The 15,555-nt window shown below is 50.2% G+C and overlaps 2 long non-coding RNA genes across 2 annotated transcripts in view; both read right to left on the bottom strand.

The window, feature by feature from the left end:
- LOC103351671 (uncharacterized) overlaps positions 1–7,691 on the bottom strand; it is a 29,710-nt gene extending 22,019 nt beyond the window's left edge. The window contains exons 1-2 of the long non-coding RNA XR_011385008.1: positions 7,562–7,691; positions 636–742 (exon numbers count right to left, since the gene is read on the bottom strand). This is a non-coding gene — a long non-coding RNA (uncharacterized lncRNA). The remainder of the gene's footprint in view (positions 1–635; positions 743–7,561) is intronic.
- Positions 7,692–8,773: 1,082 nt separating this feature from the next.
- Positions 8,774–14,957, bottom strand: LOC138847274 (uncharacterized). Its single transcript, XR_011385007.1, has 3 exons — positions 14,290–14,957; positions 13,070–13,166; positions 8,774–10,287 (listed from the first exon to the last, which is right to left on the bottom strand). It is a non-coding gene; the product is annotated as an uncharacterized lncRNA (long non-coding RNA).
- Between the last annotated feature and the right edge of the window lie 598 nt (positions 14,958–15,555).

Here is a 15,555-nt window from a genome sequence, read left to right as displayed (position 1 = left end):
GAATCACATAGAAGTGTGATGTAGCAGGTTAAGCCAGCACCTGCATGCCGGCATTCCTTATGGGCACCAGTTCAAGTCCCAGCTGCTCCACTTCCAAGGCAGCTCCCTGCTAAGGCACCTGGGAAAGCAGTGGAAGATGACCCAAGTTCTTGGGCCCCTGCACCCACGTGGGAGACCTGGAAGAAGCCCCCGGCTCCTGGCTTTGTCCTGGCCCAGCCCTGCTGTTGCAGCTTCTGCAGAACAAATCTATGACGTACCTCCTAAGACATCCGCACGTGCCAGGCTCTGTGCTGTCTTGGGGCACAGCTACAATTCAGCCATGCTCCCTACTGTCAAGGTGCTAGGAGAAGACAAGCCCGTGATGAAATGAACACACTTGATCAAGAGACCGCCACCGCCACCATGGTTATGCGAATTTCACCCGCGGGAGGGGATAATTCATTTCCGGAAGAAGCAGGACTCGGGGATGTTTTCACAAGGAGGGCCTGAGCTCATTACCCAAGATTATACACGCAGTAGCCAAAGCAGCTGGAATGCGGCCCAGGTCAGTCAGACTCCAAAAACATCCCCGCTATTCTTTCCACTCCATGAAGACATTCATAAAAGGGCAAAATTAATGAGGTAGAAGTACGTACCCCAGATGGTCTGACCTGGTCCAAATTAGAACTGAGAATGCGTTGGGAGGTGGCTGTGACATTTGTCTGAGTCTCCTGTTCTCTGATGTCACAGTCTCCTCAGGCTGCTGCAGGGGAAGACAGAATGCAAAATATTCAAAATTCCTCTCTCCGAGGATGCCCGAGAGTGTTGGTTTGCTGCCTCCCAGACTGGGGTGAGCAATCAGACGGTCTTACTCTGTTTTCTTTAAAAAAAAATTTTGATTGTGAATTTTCTCCAAAGACTTAAACTTTTTGACATGCAGTCATTTAAACTGACTTCTCTCAATTCATCTAAATAGGAAGATCAATTTGCACACTCTTTAGGGTGATGGCAGTGACCTTTTCAGGTTGGTGTTGTCCACCAGGTCCAGCCCAAGTTCACACACAGAGGGGACTTGTTGAGTCCAATGGAGTCCTATTCAACAACCCCATCTGACACTGAACCCCACTAAGAAGTCAAATCTGGTTCATTTTTATCTCAGTTAAAAGCAGTAAAGCCTGTAGGTAATATAATTCAGTGAGGAATTATTATCTGAATGAAAGATTATCTTATGCACTATCCTAAATATTTTAGCCATTGAAAATAATGGATTCAAAGTGATCTTATAGTTAACGCTATGAGCTCCTGTCAAAAGGCTAACTTAAAAGAGTAAGATCACATTTGCAGATTGCTGTGAGCTAAGAGATGTGGGGCAGGAGAATTTTATCTGAATAATCACTTTCTTTTTCCTGATGTTTTCTTTCATTGCCATTGTCATTCAAAGAGCAAGGCTCTTGGGAAGGGTTGGGACAGTACTCACAGACCTCCTCCTGGTTCTGGTTCCTAAAAGCCTAAAGCCCCACGGCTACTGAAGAAGACTCCACTATGCCTTGGAAGAAAGGAGGACTTCCCTAAGATCAAGCAAGGGCTTCCTGGGTGGTGGAAAAGGGAAAAGGAAAGGAGATGATGGGGATACAAGCGCCAAGAAGCTGTTAAACAGGGTGCCTGGCACTCTGCTTGCTGGTAGATTCAACGAGACCCCAGAGAGGAGGTCGTGGTTGGTGAGACCAAGCAGGAAAATTATTGCGACCCCGCAGGAGCAGGGAGAACCCCACACCCAAAGGCTCTCGGTGGACAGGAAAAGGAGTGTCCCAGCCGTAACCTGCACAGGCTGACCTTGGCCGCACCTCTTGGTGCATCCCTCAAAACACCTCTGCAACAAGGCTCGAACAGTGGTTGAAGCATTGGCTTGAATTAGAAATGGTTTTTGGGTTTTTTGCTTGTTTGTTTTGTTGTGGTGGTGTTGGTGATATGGTGTGGTAGAAAGTTTACTGAACACGTAGAGTTTAATTTGCTGAAGTCAAACATAATGAACTCCTCTGTGCTACCCAGAGTTGAGAACAGGTTGGGAGAACACTTAAGCTTAGCACTGCTAGGTACTACATAAAGGACAATTGGGCAAATTCTATCACCAGCTTGAAAAGCATGCAGGTTTTTGGACCCTAGACAGATATCTACTTGCTACGCATTCATCCTAAGAAATCCACATGTTCCTTGACTTCATGATCGAGGTCACTTCCCAATAAAGCCATCACAAGTTGAAAATATTATAAGTTCAGCCGGTGTATAAATCGAGCCGGCGCCGCGGCTCACTAGGCTAATCTTCCGCCTAGCGGCGCCGGCACACCGGGTTCTAGTCCCGGTCGGGACGCCGGATTCTGTCCCGGTTGCCCCTCTTCCAGGCCAGCTCTCTGCTGTGGCCGGGGAGTGCAGTGGAGGATTGCCCAAGTCCTTGGGCCCTGCATCCCATGGGAGACCAGGAGAAGCACCTGGCTCCTGCCATCGGATCAGCGCGGTGCGCCGGCCGCACCTGCTGCGGCGGCCATTGGAGGGTGAACCAACAGCAAAAAGGAAGACCTTTCTCTCTGTCTCTCTCTCTCTCAGTCCACTCTGCCTATCAAAAAAAAAAAAAAAAGAAAATATTATAAGTTGAACATTAACACACCCAACCCACAAACATCCTAGGTGACAACACAGCAAACTGTAGCGGTTGCCTGCAGCCTGAACGATCACAGGGCTAACTGAGAGCTGTGCTCATTCACTGCTGCGCCCAGCATGACGAGAAAGAAGTATACTGGAGATTGCTAGCAGGGGAAAGATCAAAATTCAAAGTTCAACACTGTTTCTATTGAATGTACGTTGCTGTTACACCTTCATAACATTAAAAAATCAGAAATGCAATCAATCATCCTAAGTTGGGAGACTTCCTGTAATCACTTTTACCCTAAACATTAAACCGAAAATTTAGTGACCAGAATGGTCAGCTGAGCATTGAGTAGAAAAACATACTCGGAAACTATCAAACTCTCCCGTCTCATGGCTGAATCCATCATGAAAGGTGACAGCTTTTAGAACTGACCCCTATTTTTCCACCAGAAAATGTGATGACCATGGCCCCCCGTGGGCCAGGGGGCTCTGCAAATGAATGCACTCCATCCGCCACTCCCCCCAGCTCAGGTCCATGTTCAGTAGGAGTCTGTTGGACTTGTCCAGCAGTGGCTTGTGGCAGCTGTACGCGTTTATGTAGTCTCATCAAGTAACTCAATACTATGCAAACTGATGCAACATGAATGCAGGGGGAAAGAATGTTCCTATGAAAATGATGTTAAATGCCCAGGGAAGACTTCATGAATAGGACGTTGCTATGGAGTTGCTGTGGAATAGCGTGTGAGTGAGACTATAAAGAGGCGGGCAAAACTGGGAGGACTTTGGGCCAGGATTGCCCTGCTGTGTCTTCTAAGCTCTCACTCCATATTAAAGACAAACCAGAGTCTGTGTCCAGATCGCCAGTGTTTATCAGTGTCATGGCTTGAATGTCTGTCTCCCAGAGTTCAAGTGTTGCAAACCCAATCCCCCGGGGCATATGTTAATAGGATTGGAGGTGGGGCCTTGGGGAGGCAGTTAGGATGGGATGAGGTCCTTGGATGGTGCTAGTGGCTCTGCAAGAGGAGGGGGGAGGCCTGACCCACCACGCTTGCTCGCCTGACCATGGGCTGCCTCTGTTGTGTTAGGATGCGGTGAGAAGGCCGCCACCAGATATGAGCCGATGTCAGCACCATGCTCCTGACTTCCCAGCCCCCAGAACCTGAACTAGCCGAGCTTCCTTTCTTCATACATTGACCTCTCGGGTACTTTGTAATAGCGACAGCAAACAGACTGAGATAATCAGGAGACCAGACATACCGGATTAGGGGCCCAGATTACTGCATTATGACCTCATTCTAATTGCATGTATGAGGGGGACTGGCACCGTGGCACACTAGGTTAATCCTCTGCCTGCCGCACCGGCATCCCATATGGGCGTCGGTTCAAGTCCCGGTTGCTCCTCTTCCAGTCCAGCTCTCTGCTGTGGCCCATGAGGGCAGTGGAGGATGGCCCAAGTGTTTAGGCCCCAGCACCCGCATGGGAGACTAGGAAGAAGCACATGGCTCCTGGCTTCGGATCGGCGCAGTGCACCGGCCGTAGCGGCCATCTAGGGGGTGAACCAACTGAAGGAAGACCTTTCTCTCTGTCTCTCTCTCTCACTGTCTATAATGCTACCTGTCAACTAAATAAATAAAATCTTAAAAAAAAAAAACTAATTGCATGTGTGACAACCCTGTCTCCAAACAAGGTCACACTAGGAGGCACATGGTTAGGGTATCAATATGTGGACTTTTAAGGGATACGGTAGAACCCAAAACAGCCAAGCACACAGTGGGGACCCATGAATCTGACCCACTTTGCCTGTGACACAGGCTCCTCTGCCTCTGTCTGGATGCCCAGTGTGGCTTGACTCACAATCATCTCCTCAACACGTCCCCTCCATTTGTCGCATGGAGCGGAACAGTGGGAGGGGGGTCTGTCCTCCCAGGCACCACATCTCTTCTCACTGTAGGGCTTGGTCTCTGCAGACACTGAGGGAGGGGGCTGTTTAGGGGCTCAAAAGCTTTGAAGTGAAAACTCCCCACCCTGTACAGGCAGCTCCCCATCAAGCTCCGATTCTGGAAGACAGCCGCTGGGATTTTCCTGATTCTGCTGGCTTGGGTCATGCCTCCCTCTTCTGGGAAGCCCTCCCCAGCTGCCCCCAACCCCAGGACCCCTCCACACACCTATGTGCTCACACTCCTTCTCAGTCCATGGGTTGGTCATAGCCTGTTTGCCCATCTGCTTCCCTGCTGGACAGAGGCTGTTGGCAACATGTGCCTGTCTCAGCCATTGGAGCATCCCCTATGCCCAGCCCCCAACTAGGCCAGGGGTCAGTGAACAACATCCCCAGGGCCAAATCCCATTCATTACCCGACCTGGGAGCCAAGACAGCTTATGCAATCTTTGCAGGGCTCAGTCTGAAGTCTGACTTCTCTTTCTGCTGAGCACTCTGCCTCCAGGTGGAGAAAGTTCTCAACCTTAAAGGGCTCATGGGATTAAGTTGCCCACCCCACCTCCTCATGCTCTGCTCATCCAAGAATCTCCCTATTTTCAGGCCTTCATGGCATCTGCAAAGTCCTTTCAACCCACATAAGGAATGCGGATCACATTCATGGGACCCAGGGGTCAAGGTGTTGACACCTTTGGGAGCCATCACTCTGCTCATCACAACAGGATCGAGAATTTGGGTCATTGGGGTTTCTTAGACTACTCCTGCCTCCTGTCTATGTTTGAAGTAAGTTCTAGTTTGACCGGAAAGCAGGACATCTTGGGGCTCTTGGCATGCCCACCCACCCAGTTGTAGGTGCAACATGCTTCCTGGTACTCACTTTTGAGTGTCCCTGAACTCCCACACATCATGAGTCCACCAGCACTCTGTGTTCAGGGAGCATCATTTGGATAAATACATGCAAATGCACGGCAAGGCCTCTGCTCAGGTGCAGGCTCCATTGTTCAAGTTCAATGACAATGAATTTCAAGGTGGCAACTGCAGAGAATTAAACCAAGCTTTGGACCCTTCTGAACAACAGGGCCAATGCCACATACCCATGACATCAGCCCTGCCTACATATCCAAGGCGTCCTTGTAGGAGTCTGGGCCATGCTTGCTGGGAGCACAAGGAGGGTTTGCTGGAGTCCTTTGGGCTGTTCTGGCTCTGCGTGTGTACAAAGCCCTCATGAGAAATCCCCAGCAGCTGGGTGATGCTGACTCAGAGAACAGCAAGGTGAGCAGGTGGCTCGGCAGGTGGATCAGGGCTGAAGACCAGGTTAGAAGTTCAGGCAGAAATGGCTGAGTTTGCAGGAGTGGATATGACCCAAAGGGCTTGTTCATAGTTTAAGGTCTTTTAATCCAGTTTTCCCTAGCTCAGAAGAGCATACTCCAAGTTTCCAGCAACTGATAGCAATGATCACAATGGTAACAAAGCCAAAATCTCTTCAACAACACGCCAGGCACTATGCCAAGTGTATTACATATCTTATTTCTTTTAAAGTCTACATTTTTTTTTCCAGAACGGCTAATTCTCAAATATTTGCTATATGTCAGGCACCATTCTAGGCATTAAACCTCATGTAGTGAACAGGATGGCCAAGGTCGCCGTCTTCACAGAGCTGACCCACTAGTGGATGAGAAAGACAATACACAGTTCCATAACTAATATAAAGGCAATGGAGAAAGACAGAGGAGTCTACTTTGAGGTGAGGCTGGAATTTAGTCAAATTCACAGATAGGGAAATCTACTTTCGTAGATGCAAACACCTCACCCAGATTCTCACCCTAGAAAGCAGGGGGGCTGGCACAACAGCAGGCAACAGCTATGTCTCTATTCTCCCATCCACCCATGCACTGCCCCCAACTGCTTTGAAACCTGTGTCATTTCTCCTCAAAATTGTAAATCTTATATTTTAATCATTTGCCTAGTCCTTCCAGTAGATTCTTAATTTATTCGAAAGGCAGAGTTACATTCAGAGGAGGAGAGAGAGAGAGAGAGAGAATCTTCCATCTGCTGGTTTACTCCCCAAATGGCTGTGAAGGCTGGGGCTGGGCCAGGCCAAAGCCAAGAGCCAGGAGTTTCTTCCAGGTCTCCCAGGTGAGTGCGGGGGCCCAAGCACTTGGGCCGTCCTCTGCTCCTTTCCTAGGCACATTAGCAGGGAGCTGGATTAGAAACAGAGCAGCCAGATCTCGAACCGGTTCCTGTATGGAATGCCAGTGTTAAACCTGCTACGCCACAATGCTGGCCCCTCCAATAGATTCTTGACTCCCCATTATGGACCTTTATCCTTGGGACAGAATATGGATGCCCTGGGGTTACTTTTTAAAACCATAAAACTACATAAGGGAGAGGACATTTATCCTAGCGGTTAAATGTCAGTATTAGGCAGGGAGAAGGCAAACAGGCATGAGCCCATAGGCATGACAAGAAAAGAAAAAAGAAAAAAAAAAAACTAGAATTTCCTGCAGCTGAATCAGGGAAGAACCTAGAGGTCTTTGAAGCTTGCCTTGAAAGCAACCTGACATTTGCACATCAAAAGTCCCTCTGGAAACCTTGGAGGGAACACCTCCACCAGGAACTCTTCCTGCCCAGGCCGCTGACACTGTAGGGAAGATCCAGCGGCCAGGAAATCTTCCCGTCCAATAACACCCCAGGGAAGGGGGATCCGCACCCCCCAAGGACAGCTGAGGGCGGGGCTTCCTGGCCCAGTGCATATGGACCTTCCTGTTGGATCACAATGGACAAGAATACCCCCTCCCCTCCAGGCACCCTCACACCCTGGAAGCTTCCTGCCCAGCAACATCCCTGAGGGGGTGGAGTAGGAACGGCAGGAAAAAGTTCCCCCTGCACCCATGAAACCCCAGTCTAAGCATAGACAGGGCGCTCGGTTTTCTGCTGAGCTCCCCACCAGCCCCTTCCATCCCCCACCCCCACTCCTCCATTAACTTCTGCAGGGTGATCACCAACCTCTGTCTCTTGTCTGAATCCTCTTCCTCCAGGGATGCAAGGATCCCCCAGCGTGTCGTGGGGTTGAGTCTCAGCGTCTGCCTGCAGCTTCCCACCAGTGAAGAGTCCAGGAGGCGGGGGGGGGGGGGGGGGGGGGAGGGCTTGGTTTCTGCCACTCCTGTGGGAGATCTGCATGGAGTTCCAGCTCCTGGCTCGACCCAGACATCGCCAGCATTTGCGGAGTGAACCAGCAGATGGGAGCGTGCGCCCTCTCTGTCTCTCAAATAAATAAGATGCAGTTAAAAAAATGTAATGGGATACTCCTTTCTGATAATTTGAGCTCACTTTTGAAGGCACTGATGTCCACTAAGTAGGAAGTAGAGAGGAACAACTTATCCAGCCGGGTCTCAGGAGCCTGGTGAGCAAGGGCAGACAGGTGCACACCGGGGGCACCAGCACCTCAGGTTCCTTTCAACAAACACAGTGACTTCCAGGGAACTTCAAGCCGAGGCCAGGAGGGCAGGTGCGGCCAAGCCCAAAACCCAACAGCCACAGGAACAGAAGTCAAGAAACCAGCAGTAGCTGCTCAGCCAAGAACGTATTGAAGAGCCCAAAAATGGTGAAAAGCTAAAAAGCCAAAAAGAATTGCCAGGAGTCCGGTTAAGGCCAAAGCTCCTACACTCAGGACAGCCGAGCCCCAATAAACAACAACATAGGCTCCAAAGTCAAAGACGGTGACCCCCAAGGAGTTCAACTGTAGCAGGACATCTGCCTTGAGAATCTCAATGGCTGGCACCCAAGACTGCCTGGGGCAGTGGGCCTGGCCTCCTGGCAGGAGGCCCTGCGGCCTTGTGCTGTAACTTTGGAACAATGGCTTCCAGACTGGACCCCTGGGGAGCCCCATCACCATCTGCTGACCTTCTGATTGCACTGGGCTTGCAGAGGACCCAGACATGGGAGGGCAAAGAAGCACCGCGGGTGACTCTGAGACCCACCCTCTGAGACACAGGCTCTGCGAGGGGGGTGCAAGAGGCACTTGACCAGTGACTCTGGGAGGTGATGTGCAAGGGAAAGCTTCACCAGTGGCTCCTAGAGGGTGACTGCAGTGTGTGGTCACCCTCCCAAAGGCCCCTGCTGTCACTGCAACCCCTCACAGGACAGCTAATCCTAGCGCCCACCAGGCACCGAGTCCACACCTCGGCCCTGATGGCCGACTCTGACATGATCCCAAAATCAGTGTGCAGTGGGCTTTCTCACCCTTCCCCTCCGAATCTCACCTCCACCCTGTCTCCTACTCCATGGATCATTTCTTCCACCACAACGTACTGAAACTCTACACATCGACATGGGTGGGGAGGGTCTGAGGTCCTTGTTTTCGTTTGTGTGTTTTGTTTTTTTATTGCAGCTGTCACAATCACCACACTCAGTAGCTTAAAACAGCAGACATTAATTATCGTACATTTGTGGAGGTGAGACGGCCAACTGGGGCCTCAGAGGACTGGAATCAAGGTGTCAGCAGGGCTGCGTTCCTCTATTCTAGGACTCCCCAGGCCTGGTTGGAGGAAGTGCTCTACAGCCCCGCAACCTGGGTCAATGCCAGCCCCTCTCTGGGCTTCTAAAGGTGAGGGACTTCCAGGCGGAGAGCCGCCGCCTTAGGTAGATCTACAACCAGCAGAGCCAGGTGTGTGCAGGTCGGAATGTTGTTGACACGGCTGGGTAGAGGGTGGGGTGGCGATGGCATGTGAGGGCAGTTTCCCCAGGGGCTGCACTTTGCAGAGCTCCCCTCCCTGTTGGCAGTGACCATGGGAACCACCCTCTGGGCAGAAGGAAGATGCTGGGACATTCAACTTGGAACCCGGGTGAGGGTTCTGTAGGTGCTGTGGCGGAAGGGCAGTGCAACTCACAGGACGTAACCTTCCCCCACTCCCCTTTCTGTTGAAACCCTCAGCAAAAGCAGGAACCGAGCCCAACCTCCCCCAAACTCCGTGCAAAACATCTGGCGAAGCAGAGAAGTGCACAGGGCACCTTGTGAAGCAGACACCCCCTACTTCCGCCAGTCTCCAGCCACAGGCTCCCTTTCCCGCCCGAGGCAAGTTGTCTCTGCAACCAGATAAAGGCACAGTCTACGGACACCTGCCGCAGTCTCTTCGCATGAACAGACTGTTGCCCCTCTTGGCTTTAATAAAGCAACCTGTCTGTTGAGGTCGGCTCTGTCTCCTTTTTCTGTCTCTCTTTTCTGGGGGGGGGGGTACAAAAAGCCAGAACCCCGAATTATTCCAAACCTGACAGTGGTCACCCCCACCAGTCACAGAGACCAAAGACCCAGCTGCTTCTCATGGTGCCCTTTGTGCTAAGTTCCCCAGGCCTCTCTTTTCACTTCCCACCCCCCCAAGGACATTTTTTTTTTCTGTACAGTTGAGTTTAATTTGACTTGGTCAGGCTGCCCTAGAAGTTCAGGAAGTGGGATTATTCCCACCCTCCTCAGACCAGCCCTGCCTCTGGCGAGCATCCCACATTCACAAATGCCTTTTTCTCCGCCCAGACGAGGGATCCCAGTGGACCCAGTTAGCTTCTACTGCAGCAGCGCCCTGGCCGGTAAGCAACTGGAAAATAACCTGGTTCCTCTGGTTATGCTGGGATTTCAAAGGAGAAGAGACTCTTTGAAAGCTTGGCCATCTTAGGCAAAGAAACGTTCAAATGCTGTTGGTGGAGCCTGGGTTTCTTCTACTGAGGGGTTATGTCCTTTCCTGTTAAGACAAAGAGAAGTCAAAAAAACAGGGTTTAGAAGTCAAGGAGATGAGGAAGGGGACCCTCTGAGCAATCTCATCGGAGGAATCACCCCCAGTGACCAGAGGGCCACATGTCCCTGCAAACTGCTCTCACAGCCACACCGTCACTGTTTCACCCAGTGGGTATTCACTGAGAACCTACTGTGAATCAGGCCCTGGAGATGCGGGAATGTGTGGGTCTGGGCATTTTGAGAAGTAGATACCAAATCGGGATTGGCCACGCGAGAGATTTACTAGAGGACAGCTGCGAGGGAAAATGAGGAGATGGGGGAGGCTGGGAGAGCTGTCTCACCGGAACACAGAGAGGCCGGTGGAACAGTTAGTGCTGTGTGTCGAGTTGGCTGGACTACAATGCCTCCATATTTGGTCAAACATTGTTTTATTTATCTACTGGCGGGGGATGGGGGAGTGGAGAGAAAGAGAAAGAGAATGAGAATGAATTTCCAGACCAAGTCAGATCCGGGACCAAAACTGGGAGCCAGGGACCCCATCCAAGTCTCTCATGTGAGTGGCAGAAACCCAAGCATTTGGGCCATCACTGCTGCCTCCTAGGGTCTGCAGCCGACTCAGGAGCCGGAGACGGGGATCAAATTCAGGCTCTCTGATTTGGGACAGGGGCATCTCAACCAATGTCTAACTGCCAGGCCAACTATCTGCCCTCAAACATTAGTACAGACGTTTCTATGGAGGTGTTTTGTGGGTGATCTAAACTTTGATCAGTAGGTGGAATAAAGCAGATTACTCCCCACATTATGGGCAGGTGAGCCTCACTCAATCAGTTGAAGGCCTTACTATTAGGATACTTCAAAAAGCACGTGGAAAAGGGAATTAAAAGATATCATTTTGGTGCAAAAATTTTGAAACACATGCAAAGATTTTTTTCTGATAATATGCATGTTCCATGAACTTTTTAAAGTAACCTTGTATAATCACCACCGTTGTAGTTCTTTCTGATTCTGCTTAATGTGAAGGGAGATTTGAGCCCCCAAGAAGTCTCATCATTTTTTATTTACTCATTCATCTAGTTGTACCCAGCCTTCTGCCTACAAATGGATGTTAGACTGCTTTATGGGTAAGTGTAAAATACGATGAGTCAGACAGGAAACTATAAACCCTACCAGGTGTTTTCAATCACAGGGATTTGATACAGGGAATTGTTTACATGGGTGCTGGAAGGACAGAAAGAGGTCTCCATGGAACCCCATAAATTAGCCCCTGAAGGAAGCCACCAACTGTGTCTGTCACCATTCACCACTCTCTGAGGTCCTTCTCTGGAGGGCTGACTCTGTAAACAGCCTCTCACTAACTGTGGGCCCTGGGTCGGTCACACACACACACACACACACACACACACTAATTCTCATGGAATTATGAATTTCAATAGGAAAGATCTCAATGCAAATGAAATTTGGCTTTTCACAAGCTTCATGCACACTGCCAAAGCAACCTGAGACTGGGGGCAGCAAGCATTTGGGACGCATTTCAGCCGAACAAATGATTCGCTTTGAGTCATAACACAGGAAACGGGCTCTCAACACACAGAAACAGGTCAGGTGCGAGCGCCAACCTGATCCTCGGGCTCAAAGGTTATTCCTGTGTCTGTGGTATTGTTGGTTTCTAGAAGCTTCTCTTGGCAGGATTGTGGTATTATTTCCTGGCACACCATAGAGAAAGCCTTTTAGTCTATGAAAACTGTTTTCATAAATATAACCCATCTCTGCAGAGGCAGAACTCTTGGAAGGTAATTGGTTTATAGTGCTCTTTTAGAGACGTGGGGGAGATGTTTTGAGAAGATAATAGGGAAGACAGAAGCCATGTGCTTCCAAAAATGATCAGGTTAGGCAAGAGCTGAATGAAATTGGGTTTTAGCTCCCAGCCCTTCCAGCTCCTTCCTTCCGGAGGCCCCGGGAGGGAGAGGAGGCCTTCTGTGGCAGTTGCTACCCCTGCCTGGCTGGCTTAGACTCGGAGAGAAACCATCTCCTTCTGGAATAAAACACCATCTGATTTAGCAGAAACAATTGCCAACATTTTACCTCTAGGGAAATATTTTTATAGCAGAGATTGGCAGTCATGTAACTCAGTGAAAATCCATGGAGGTTTGTTCTAATGACATTAAACCCAGGGAAAAAGAGACGATTAAAGGCTGGGATGGCTGGGTATTTATCAATGGGCCAACTTGGATACAGATTAACACCAAGGGAGTAAATTACCCAACTCTGCCCAGTGGCGCCAAGCCCCTATGGTGGCCGGGATGAATATCAGTTCCACCCTCGGACTTTTATGAGCCACTTCACATGCTAATAGAGTTCATTGGCAGCCCGGGTTTCAGCCTCACGTGGATCCACTGGCATTTAAAATTGGGAATTGGAGGGGACAACAGGAACTCTCCTTGTACAGCATGCTAGGCCAGTGGCCTTGTCTGACCTTTGGTTCTGGGTCTCCTCGCTCCCTCTGTGTTCTAGAGAGTAATAATAATAATAAACAATTGACAAGAGAATCACTTGTTAGCATGGAGGTGAATGGTATACAGATGATTTTTAAACAAACACAACTAACTAATCTATGGTGGTAGAGGTCAGATAGCGGGTTGTCCTCAAGGAATACTGACTGCCACGGAGCTACAGGGAGCCTTTGGGATGACTGGAAAAGCCCTCCATTTTGATGTAGATTGGATACGCATGAATGTTTTGCAGGCACATACATATTTACCAAGCGTACCATTAATATGTATGCAGCTTACCTGAAGTTATTCCTTAGTTCAAAATGTTTTTCGGTCCAGAAGTGCGAAACCAACCAGGTAAGAAGTCCGGGGATTATTAAGTACTCTGGAGTAGAACCTGCAGTGTGGCGGGCAGCGTGGGAGAAGTTTCGTTCATTTAAGACACGCTAGGCGTGCACCCACCACAGGCACATGATTGCCTCCATGTACGGGATGCAGCCCTCTTGGTGACTACACTTTTGTGCAGGAGACAGCAATGCGAACAGTAAGCAATATGTAAACAATGTAATTTTAAGTGTGAAGAAAACACACTAAAGCAAGCTAAAAGGACAGCGATGATAAGAGTTGCCATTTTCATAAGGAAAAGACCAGAAAGGCTTCTCTGACCTTTGGCCTATAACCTGACAGGACTAACGGAGTGAGCCATGTGACTATCAGGGGGTTGATTGCTCCAGGTCACAGGACTAGCACGTGCAAATGCCCTGAGGTGGGCTTGGAACAGTGCAGAAACCACAGTGGCTGAATAGGGTAACAGAGAGAAGAGGAGAGTAGGGCAGTAAGGAAGGAAACTGGAGAGACTGCAAAGGGCTGATTAAAAAAGCATCTGGTGGGCCGGCGCCCCGGCTCAATAGGCTAATCCTCCGCCTTGTGGTGCCGGCGCACCAGGTTCTAGTCCCGGTCGGGGCACCGGATTCTGTCCTGGTTGCCCCTCTTCCAGGCCAGCTCTCTGCTATGGTCAGGGAGTGCAGTGGAGGATGGCCCAAGTGCTTGGGCCCTGCACCCCATGGGAGACCAGGAGAAGCACCTGGCTCCTGCTTCAGATCGGCGTGGTGCGCTGGCTGCAGCGCGCCAGCCGCGGCAGCCATTGGAGGGTGAACCAACGGCAAAGGAAGACCTTTCTCTCTGTCTCTCTCTCTCACTGTCCACTCTGCCTGTCAAAAAAAAAAAAAAAAAAAAAAAAAGCCAGAGAGGAAGAGGGAAAGAGAGAGGTCTTCTATCCTCTGGTTCACTCCCCAAATGGCATCAGCAATAGGAACTGGGCCAGGTCAAAGTTAGGAGCTGGACCTTAATCAGCGTCTCCCATGTGGGTGGCAGGGACCCAACTACTTGGACCTTCACCTGTTGGATTAGCAGGAAGCTGGAATCGGGAATGGAGCCAAGACTCGAACCCAGGCACTCCAACATGGGGTGTAGGTGTAGGTGGCCCAAGTGGTGGTTTAACTGCGGCATCAAACACCCACCCTTAGAAAGCTCACTTGAGCAGCCATGTGGAGACTTGAGCTTGACAGTGGGTAGGCAGTAGACTGTGGGCAAGGAAGCCAGTTGAGCAGCCATTGGAACACTCCAGAATCTTCTCTAGGATCAACATTCTAACATCTTCTAGACAGGCAGGGATGCTGATTGGTTGGAAGTTCTGGTTAACAGAATGCCCAGTGCTTGAGAGCTTTCCCTGTGGGACCCATGATAAACCCACAGCAGTCTCCTTGGCTCTTTCTTACAGTGTTTGACATGGAGGAAAAATGGACAGCCGCCTTCTAAATGGCCTTCCCCCCTTATTTTAAAACAAAATGACAGCCAGAGCTGAGAGTTCAGAACCACGAGGATTGGGCTGCGAATCTGGGGTGAGCTCAGCCTCCAGGTTCACAGTCAGTCCTGTGCTGGGGGCAGGAGTTTGTTTCCAGGCCCACAGATGAAGCCCAGCTGTGGCAGGGGCCACTGTGGGAGAAGGGCGCAGGGAGAACTCATTGTTACCATAGTGTCTCCGTTGATCCCAGGCTAGCATGGAAAATGGGGAGACAACTGGAACTTTCTTACTTGCAAAGTCAGCCTGTGGAGGAATCACAGGAGACGGGGGCGTGCAGCCATTGCCAAACACTGCCATTACCAAGAAGACTGCACTGGGGCTCCGTTCACTTAGGAAGGCGATGGCACCCTTCAAAGGAAAGTGCAGCAAATGCTTCACTGATCCTAGGGCTTTAGGGATAGGTTTTATTTTTTTATTTTTTATTTTTTTTTTATTTAACAGGTAGAGTTATAGACAGTGAGGAGAGAGACAGAGAGAAAGGTCTTCCTTCCGTTGGTTCACTCCCCAAATGGCTGCTACGGCTGGCACTGCGCCAGTCCGAAGCCAGGAGCCAGGAGCTTCCTCCTGGTCTCCCATGCGGGTGCAGGGCCCAAGCACTTGGGCCATCCTCTGCTGCCCTCCCAGGCCACAAGAGAGAGCTGGACTGGAAGAGGAGCAACCAGGACTGGAACCGGTGCCCATATAGGATGCCAGCGCCACAGGCAGAAGATTAACCAAGTGAGCCACAGCGCCGGCCCCAGGGATTGGTTTTAAACCTGGATATTGCTTGCCATGTTCAAAAGCTGTACACGTAATAATAAAGGCAAGCCTTTAATTTGAGAAGCACTGAGCAATGGGGTGGTTAGCAGAAAATGACAGACCTGGGTTCCAACCCCAACTCTACCACTCACCAGCCAAAAGATGCTTGAAAACATTAAATCTC

This window comes from Oryctolagus cuniculus, chromosome 20 (assembly GCF_964237555.1).
Source record: "Oryctolagus cuniculus chromosome 20, mOryCun1.1, whole genome shotgun sequence".
Lineage (NCBI taxonomy): Eukaryota > Metazoa > Chordata > Mammalia > Lagomorpha > Leporidae > Oryctolagus > Oryctolagus cuniculus.
Note: the sequence above shows the minus strand (reverse complement) of the source record. Positions and strands in the feature narration are given on the sequence as shown.